Source organism: Euprymna scolopes, chromosome 10 (genome assembly GCF_053919585.1).
Source record: "Euprymna scolopes isolate OS-2025 chromosome 10, ASM5391958v1, whole genome shotgun sequence".
In the NCBI taxonomy this organism is placed as follows: domain Eukaryota; kingdom Metazoa; phylum Mollusca; class Cephalopoda; order Sepiida; family Sepiolidae; genus Euprymna; species Euprymna scolopes.
In genome coordinates this window covers 62,253,194-62,263,713 of record NC_136491.1, presented here as the reverse complement: position 1 = coordinate 62,263,713, position 10,520 = coordinate 62,253,194, and positions in this window count along the sequence as shown.

Sequence of the window (10,520 nt, the reverse complement as noted above, 5' to 3'; positions counted from 1 at the left end):
GCTTCCAAGACGCCTTCCTGTTTTGCATGATAAACATTAAAAGTCCTTATACTTTTAAATCTTCCCTAAATCCCTGTATATTTATATTGAATATTAATGCTGTATTTTTGTAAGTTATATAATTTCTCCTGTTCCAACTGGACAAAAAAACTAATTGCTCTTCTCCCCAACCTGAATCACATACTTTGCACGTACCTTGGGAGGGGGGTTTAGCTTCCGGTCCTAGGCACTTTTCAATAATTGATAAATACTAAACATCTTTCTATTGCATCAGATTTCTATTGCTAAGGCATGCATTAGCTTAACCTATATTTATACTCTATAGAATATCTATAAAATAGATAACTAATAGCCACAGTTTGTGCCCAGATTATAAGTGATCTGTATTAACTAGCAACTATATATTTCTTTCACTTAGATGGCATAAAGTACTGGTGATTATCTTTACATGAAAACTCTAGAAGTGTAAACCATGTTTAGTTTCAGAAACGTTTCAGATGGTTCGTTGTTCTAAACAAGTCTTGAGAGGTGACTGATTTCCACAGCAAAATATTCTTACCGTGTCGAGACGGAAAAAACATGTGAAATTGCTCTAGAAAAGGTTTAATATTTATGAAGCAATTCTGGTTTCTGAGAACGTGAATTAATTCGATTTGTCAGTTCCTAGCAGCATCGTTTATAAATAGAATCGTCCGACTGTGTGGGATCATACCCCATTCTTCATCCAAAATATTGCAACAAAAACTAACACCTAAAGCACATTTCGAAACACACCCTAACCCGTATACTATAATTTTTCAATTAGTCACTAATCCACAAACCATATTTGATCTCTCCTTAACCCTTGTAGATATTCACCCATACTCATACATACCTCTTTTCAAAATGTAACCACATCTTCCAATCTTAAGATTGGAAGATGTGGTTCCTATTCTGAGGAGTTTAACTTCAAAGCAGATACTAATTCTTTGATACTAACTCTATTAATCCTAACTATCCATGCGGGAGCATAGAAATAACTGGCTTTGCTGATGGTCCCGTTGATCTGGTCAGGTCATCCATCTAGGATAAAAAAAAACTCCGATTTGTAAAACTGTGCCACTGACTTAATACATCTTGGCACCAAATGGGGAAGGGAGGGGCGCTCCTCAGCCCTGGATGACAACCTCCCAAGAGCTGGTGACTTGATCAATTCACCGGTTTGCAAACCTAAACTGCTTAAGGAGTAGATGAGCTCTGCCTATCGTCCAGCTTCCATACTCCTTCTTTGCCTATTAGCCAGGAGTAGTGGTGCAGCTGCAAGGACTCATTAGAGAAGCCCAGTGCTTAGCCTTGTTTTCTGACTAGGGCAATAAATGCCGTCTCCCACATTTGCCTTATTCCCTTCCCCTATAACTGCGCATCTTGGGGGTGCTTGTTTACCATATATGCTAACATGATTGGACTGGATCACTCCTATCGGATAGGTTTGAGGGTACCAGTTTGACAGTTGCTGGTTACTGTTTCCGACTGACAGTATAGGAGCCCTAACTCTTTGGCAAAGCTTAGAACGGTTGTTCTATCGTCAGTTGTATAATATCGGAATATGTTTGTAGTGCATGAAAAAGGACCCTGTACTCATGTCTGGTGGGCATTCCTGACGTCACATTTCTGTGGATGAGGAGCCGGCTGATGGTCTACACGTGTTGCATGATGGTGGCTATATACATCCGTTTTGCCTAGATCTGATCTGAAACTACAAAATAAAATGAAAGTACAGCTCAATCCCAAAAAAACATTCAAACCAGACACACACTCAAATAATTCGCCTCCTTTATTTACAAATATCCAAGGACTTAGAACTAACTTAGCTGATGTAGAATCATTTCTCCTAGTAAACTCCCCAGATATCTTAGCACTAAGTGAAACTAACTTACACTCCTCCATCCCCTCACAATAACATGTCTGGTTATCTTCCACTTTGTTGTAAGGACTCTAACAGACACATGCACAGACTTGAAGTCTATATTCGTGACACCCTCCCCATGTCTAGAGAATCTAAACTAGAATCAGGTGACCAGGCTTTCATGTGCTTTAAACTAACTTTACAACATAGTGTTAGCTACCTGTATTTTCTTTATCCCTCTCCATCAACTCAGGACTGTATTCTAATCAATAATGTCTCTGACAGCATAGATGTAGCACTCTCTTGACACTAGCGTCCAAATAGATGTATTTGGTGACTTTAATGCCCACCACAGAAATTGGATTGGCTTCTCTAACTACACTGACAGCTGATAGCATCATCTATAATTTTGCTATGTCCCATTCCTTGACACAGACAGTAACATTACCGACCTGTCTCCCTGATCGTCAGGGCATGCAAGCCTCACTTTCGGATCTATTTCTGACAACAGTTCCTGAGGATTGTGTAACAAATGCTCGTTGTCCACTCAGGAATTCTGATCATGCTGTGATACTGATAGACATTATTCCAAACTCTCGACTCCAAGTTGAAGAACCATTGATCAAAACAACAAAGCACTACAATAAGACTGACTGGGATGCCATTAGAGATAACATCAGAGATGCTCCATGGGGAAATATCTTTTCTCTTCCTGCAGAATAGTGCGTAAATAACACTACTGAATAGTTCAAAGCAGCAATTGAAGCACATGTTCCTACACATAAGTTCTACAACAAAACCCATTCTCCCCAATGGTTTACTTCTACTTGCGCAGCTGCCATTGCTCAGAGGCAACATGCATACCATAGATTTATCCGGCATAAGTCCTTTACAAACAGACAAAGTATATAGAAGCTAGAAGTAATTGTAAGAAAGAAGTAGCAACAGCTAAGAGTGAATATACTGAAGCGCAAAAATTATAAACTCATGAAAATCTACAGTAGTGTAGTAAGTAATGGGCAATTTACAATTCCCATTCAACAATCGTGAGGTTGTTTGCACACCAATTGAGAAAGCTAACATGCTTGCCCGTCAGTTTGCCTCAAACTCTACCTTGGACCCAGCAAATCATTCCCTCCTTGATTTTCCTCTGCGGACAGAAACTACCCCTTCTCAAGTACATGATGTCATAAAAAACATAGACATCTCAAAAGCATGTGGAACTAATCTCATCCCGGCTATGTTATTAAAAAAATGCTCCCCTGAGGTTGCTCCAGTTCTCTCCAAACTCTTTAACAAATGTCTTAACGAATCTTGCTTTCCTAACAGCTGGAAAACTGCTTGTGTGGTACCAGTTTACAAACTCTCTGGCGAAAGAACTGACCCATTAAATTATTGCCCAATTAGCCTCCTCCCGCTTTTCACCAAAATAATTTGAATCTTTAATTAATCAAGCTCTAGTCCACCAACATGGATTTAGGCAAGCCCATTCTACTAAAGATATTCTAACTGTAATTTCTGAACGTATATACCAAGCACTGGATAAGGGAGGGGAGGGGAGTAGCCCTAGATATATTTAAGGCTTTTGACAGGGTATGACACGATGATCTTCTCATGAAAATAAAATCCTATGGTATTACTGGACGAATGCTTAACATAATTAAATCCATCATAAGTGAGAGAAGAATCCAGGTTGTCCTCGATGGGCGTACGTTCAAACACTATGATATAAATGTGGGTGTGCCTCAGGGATCGATTCTTGGACCTTTATTATTTCTGATATTCATTAATGACTTACCTGATAAAATTGCCTCTGACATGAGTATATTTGCCGACGACACCATGCTCTAAAGCAAGCACGTGGGGAAAACTTATGAGCACATATCTAAGGTCATTACCTTTGATATGTAGTCTCATTTACGGTAGAAACCCTAGAGGAAGACCTTCAGTCTGTAGTGGAATGGGATAAAAAATGGATGGTAACATTCAATGCTGCCAAGACAAAGCTCGTTTCCTTTAATAATTATATGAAACCTTATCAACCACCAATAGCTATGGCTAAACATACTTTACCTGAAAGTACTTCATTCACTCCTCGGCTTAATGTTTACAGGGAACATGAGTTGGAATAGATACATCGAAATCGCTGCCAAGGCTGCTGCAAAGAAGGTGTGCTCTCTCTACCATGTTATAAAGTTACTTACACTTCAAAGTATCCTGTACCTAAAAGACACCATTCGCTCATGTATGGAGTACTGCTGTCACATTTGGACTGGTGCAACTGCTACTAGTCTCTCGTTCCTGGACAGTGTTCAAAAGAGAGTCGCCAACCTGATAGATCCTGAACTGTTATCTAAGCTTCAGTCCCTGTCCCATCGACAAAATGTTGCATCCCTCTGCTTGTTCGACAAGTATTTTAATGTTGGATGCTCTGACGAAGTACAAGCTCTTTTACACCCTTGATGAAAATACCCCCAACAAACCTAACAAGCAACGAAGTCCCACCCATACACAGTAGAGATCCCTTGATTGAACCCTTCTACTCTAATAGCTTCTTCCCCAGAATTGCTAGACTTTGGAATTCTCTTCCAGATTCCTGCTTTCCCAACTTTACTGACATGCAGAAGTTCAAGTGTAATGTGAACATACATCTTGCTGCTAAACTCCCTACATAGTACCCCTGCAAGTTAGGTCCCTGATAGTAGACCTCTACATCAAAGTGACAATGTGCAAAATGTAACAAAAAAAGCTGGTAAAACCAAACAGGAAAACCAAAAAATAAAAATAAATTTATTGGGCTTATCGGATAAAAAATTCCAACTCCGACTCCTAGTACTTTTAGAAATCCGACTCCTTCCAACTCCAACTCTGCAACCCTGGTGATTAGACCCCTTGCTTCATTATAAAATTCCATATTACTGTGTTTCATTTTCTTTCCCCAGTACTGACAAATCTTTTGGAAAAAAAATCGTCATTGAAAATCCAGAAAAATATGGATCACACCAAACAAAAACTGATCCAATTCACCTTCACAGAACACCAACAATATATATGAATAAAAGTAATTTTGAGATCGTAAAATGCTTTAGCCATTTCTAGGACTAACTCCATATTCCATATAAACATATTTCTTTACTTTAGTGATCTACATAAAGCCATTTGTATTCACAAATGATCACCCATGTGACACTGACCAGGTTCAATGTTGCTTAATTTAAAGCATTTGGTATTTCCAAATAGTCACCAAGTACAATATTGCTTAACTTCGGTGATCTACATAAAGCACTTGGTATTCAAAAATCAATGTCTGATACTGACCAGGCTCAATATTGCTTAACTTTGGTAATGTACATATGCATAGTCACACATCTGAAACTGACCAGGCTGAATGTTGCTTACTTTGGTGATCTACATAAAGCATTTGGTATTCCCAAATACTCACCCATCTGATACTGGCCAAGCACAATTTTGCTGATCTACATAAAGCCCTTGGTATTCACAAATGGTCACCCATCTGATACTGACCAGTCTAAATGTTGCTTAACTTCGGTGATCATTTGATATTCAAGCAGAAGACGAAAACTAGCGCACATTTCAAGTGACACCAGTTGTTCAGCACTGACATTGCCGTTGGTTGTTTGTAAATAGCAGACATGGTCGAATGTTCGCGAGCAAGATTTTTTAAAAAATATATTTACAAAACTTTTTAAGATTTAAAATATATATATATATATATATATATATATATATATATATATATATATATATATATATATACAAAACATGTTTTTTAATATTAAATATTTACAAAACTTTTAAGGATTTAAAAAAGGTACACAAAACTTTTAATGTAAGTAATAAAACGTATTTAAATAAAATATACAAAAAACGCACTCAGAAAAGACACCCATTTATTTGAATTCACAAATACTTTAAACATTCTTCACTGACTTTTACCTGAAGGTAAGCCTCAGATAAATCAATTTGGGAGAAAATTTTCCCTCCATTCAGCGTTGTAAAAATGTCTTCAGGTGATGGGAGTTGATAACTATGATCCATAAGACAGTCATTGAGGCCTGTAGAAAAATCAGCACATACCCGAATCCTCTTATTTTTCTTTTTAACATATACAGTGGAGCTTGCCCACTCAGAATAGTCGACTTTTTCAACTACACCATTTTCCTGCAGTCTCTGCAGTTAAATTTCAATATCTTCTTTTGAAGAAAAATGCTGTTTCTTTTTGGCTTAAAAACAGGTTTCACATTTTGCTTTAGTTCAAAATTCACTTCGGTCTTAGTACACATACCTAACCCCTCAGAAAAACACCTGGGGAATTCACTTTTTAAGATCGTAAGAAAATCCTCATTTTGTTTGGAATTTTTCTTTTCAGCTACACTCACATTGAATTTATGGGTAGCTCCCATAAATCAAACAAAACAATCCAATCAATTCCGAAAAGGCAAGAATTTATACCTGGAACAACTGACACTTTGGTAGAAAAAGTTTTTGATCCAAGGGATACACTGCAATTAAATTCTCCCATGAATTTTAATCTCTTGCTGGATACTCCTTTGGCAATTTTAAACGTTTTTTCTAGTTTTGGACACCCAATCCCCTTCCAGGTCACTTACCTGTATCCAAAAGAAGTTTCACTATGTGACCATTTATTTTGGTATTGACAAATTTTCTTTTACTTCCTTGTCTCACTTCTTCTTTTGACAGCACCACATTTACTTTAGACTTAAATTTTTGTTTTTGTTTAGTTTGGCACTCGGTGTCAACTAAAAACCACATTTGGCACAAGGTTGGTCTTTAAAAGGGCAATTTTTTCTTAAGTGCGAACCCGCACAGCTCCAACATTCAAAACTTTTTCCTTTGTTCATGGGAAATGTTTTTTGTTTTACCATTAGGACATGGGATGTAGTTTTTCCCTCTAACCTAGTGGTATCCCTTTTCACATTTATCAATTTCTGACATTCTTCTGTCACTTTTGCAAGTTAATTTCTGGATCTTGCTCCATAATTGATAAAATCCTTGATCTTAAATCCTTGTCCTATTGTGATGTCAGTCCCTGAACAAATATATAACACTTAAACATGTCACCTGACAAATCTTTTAATTTAAATAGTTCACACTGGGCGTTGACTTTATCCACATATGTGACAACATCATCAGTTTCTTCTTTTTGCATGTTCAAGCACTTATACCTTGATATTTGGTGAAAGAGACAGCCTTTTATAAAAAAGGCTGTCTCTTTCACCAAATATTGAGTTCATTATTGCATTTTAATTATAAGGTGAAGGTCGAATGATTCAAACTCGAGATAGATAATGCCAAAACATCCCCATATTAATATGGGAAGGGAGATTATTTTCAAACAGCGTCCTGAATTGATAATTGAGCACCGGACATAATATATAGATAATGCATGTGGATGTGTTATTGGCAGCTCCAGTAACTCTCGCTTCTTTTTTGTCCCTCAGTCCTCATTCAATGAGTGATTTTTCTGACAAAGGGTGAAGAAAAAGCTGCTTTCCAGGTTGGTAATACTTGGTGAACAGTAGTCTGAGATATCAGAAATTTTTCTGTCTCTAGATCTCTTGTGGCCATGTCACTAGTAAGTGTGCTGGAGGTAAACGTTTCGTCTGGGCTGATGTTATCCACCTGATAGTCAGGGACCCAAACCTTGGATTAACCACTAAGGAGGCTGTCCTATCAGCACGTGCAAAGTACTGGGGCTGCTGTATTGCCATTTGGTGAATGGATTCTGGACCATGCAGTAGTCTCTCGATGCCATACTAGTGGGTAATTGTTACAGCTTTACCTTATCATGTGCAACATAAAAAAAAATTTCCTGTCCTTTTCTCTCTTACTTTCCCTCTCTATCCTGCTCTAACCAAGTATGTCAACCTGTTCCACAAATCCCCAAGCCTCAACATAAAACCTCAACATGAAATATCTCCAGAAAAAAAGCTTGAATAAACCTAGAACCCCATCTTCCAATGTAGACCCCTACTACCATGTCTCCTTCTCCAACATCAGGGGTCTACGTTCCAACCTTCCAGAGGTTGAAACCCAATTACAGGAGATGAAACCAGACATATTCTTTCTAAACGAAACTGGAATAGGGCCGACCACTTCCCTAGATGAGTTCATAATTAACGGATACTCTAACTTAACTTCTAAATCTGACCCCCAAGACCACCATGGGCATGGAATATGTGCCTACATTAAAGATGGCTTCCCGTGTGGCAGGGATATCTCTAGAGAAGATCCTAATTTACCTTATATGTACTTCTGGGTTGCACTTGCTTACACCACTGCATTTATATTTGCCCTCTATCGGCCCCATAACAGCGGAGTTACTATCTTTAAGAGTATATCTGAGAAAATAGATCACATCCTGTCTGCACATCCCTCGGCTAAGATTCACACCTGTGGTGACTTCAACGTCCATAATGTGGAAATGGCTGACCCACTCAATGATTTTGCCATTGCTTATGACCTCACTCAGATTGTTCGCGAGCCCACTCGTGTGCCCGATGCAACAGGTCAGACTTTTTTCTCTCCACTTCCCCTGAGCTATGTTCCTGTTTGGTTCTTTCTCCTCTAGGATCATCCGACCACTCCGTCATATCAGTTAAGATAAAAATGAAATGTAATAAGTCCCCAGACGTACCTCTCCACCGTACTGTATACTGATACTCCATGGCTGACTGGGATAGCTTCCGTACATTCATATCTGATCTATCTCTGCATTCCATGTTTAAAAAGGATGTGTCCTCTATAGTATCAGACCTGACCAAATGGCTAATTGTAGGCATTGACCGATTCATACCATTTAAAAAATTCCAACAAAAATCTAACAGCCAGCCATGGTTCTCCCCAGAATGTACTGCTGCCATCGTGCACAGAAATCACTTTTTCCATAGCTACCAACGTAATAGATGCACTGAGACTAAAGCTGCTTTCAGGAACGCCAGCAACCACTGTAAAAGAGTAATAAAAAATGCAAGAGTATGCTCAGTCCGATAAATCCAAAGTAGCTGATCAGTGGCTTGGTTCCCACCACTTTTGGCAAATAACAAATAGGATCCTGAAGAGAAGTGTGCGTTCTATCCCAACCATTATCAATGGACCTGAGGTCATCTCATCAGCATCAGACAAGGCCAAACTATTTGCCAAGAACTTTGCAGCTAATTCTACCCTATGCGAATCAACTCCCCATATTTCCTCCTATAATACAGAACACGCTAGGTAACATACAAATATCTGTGCATGAGGTCGCCAAGCTAATCAAGAACCTTGATTCCTGTAAAGCAACTGGCCATGAAAGCATTCCAGTTATAGTGCTGAAAAAGCTTCAACCAGAACTTGCTCCATTACTTATGAAACTGTTGCCTTAAGGAGAAGTGCTTTCCAACACCCTGGAAAACATCATCAGTATGCGCTGTAGTTAAGAATTCAGGTGATAAGTCATCTCCCTCTCAGTACAGACCAATAAGTCTCCTGTGTGTCATGAGTAAGTTGCTGAAATCAATATTAAATAGAGAAATAGTCAACCACCTTTTTATTTATTTATTTTTTTTTTTACACGGTGGTCACCTCAGCAGAAATAACCTTCTTAGTGACATACAATATGCTTTTCATTCTGCAAGATCTACTGCAGATGTGTTAACAGTTATATCTCATAGGATTAGTGAATCTCTTGATAAAGGCTTCCTTTCTAGGGCAATTGCTCTTGACATATCAAAAGCCTTCGACAAGGTATGGTATAAAGGCCTACTTCACAAGATTTCTACGGTATAACTGGAAATGTTTTCTCAATCATTAAATCATTTCTCTCTGATAGGCTCATAAGAGTAGTGGTCGATGGACAAAAATCAGAGGCCTGCAGTATTAATGCTGGAGTCCCTCAAGGGTTAATCCTGGGCCCAACTCTCTCCCTAATCTACATCGATGACCTCCCTAAATACATACTTAAATCATTCGTGGACATCTATGCTGATGACACGGCCATCTACGGCAACACATCAAAGGCTGTAAATGACAAAGTTCTCTCTGATTCTCTCTCCTCTGATCTCGAGCGCGTGGTTCAGTGGGGGAAGTCGTGGCTGGTTACCTAAATTACCTGCATCTAAAACCAAACTCCTATCTTTACATCATCAATGCTCTGATCCCCATCTGGCATCAATTGAAATGGATGGCTCTTGTCTAGGAGAAGCCCCGTGTTTTGACAAGCTTCTGGGTTTGTCCTTTACTTCTGATCTGAAATGGAACACGTACATCAAGTCTGTTACCAAGGTCACTGGAAAGATGGTGGGATCTTTCTACCGCTCCAGAAGATATCTCACTACTGATGCAATTCTCTATCTATATAAAAGCCAAGTACGTCCAAGGATGGAATACTGCTGCCATATCTAGGTAGGAGCTGCTAAAAACAGCTTATCCTGCCTTGATAGAGTACAAAATAGACTTTGTGGCTTAGTGAGGGATGCCCTTTTCTCTACCCTGCAACCTCTCTCCCACAGAAGAGACGTTGCGAGCCTATCTTTGTTTTATCGTTATTTCCATGGCAGGTGCTCGTCTGAACTCCAATCTCTGGTCCCCCCTCACCAATCTTTCACGAAAAACA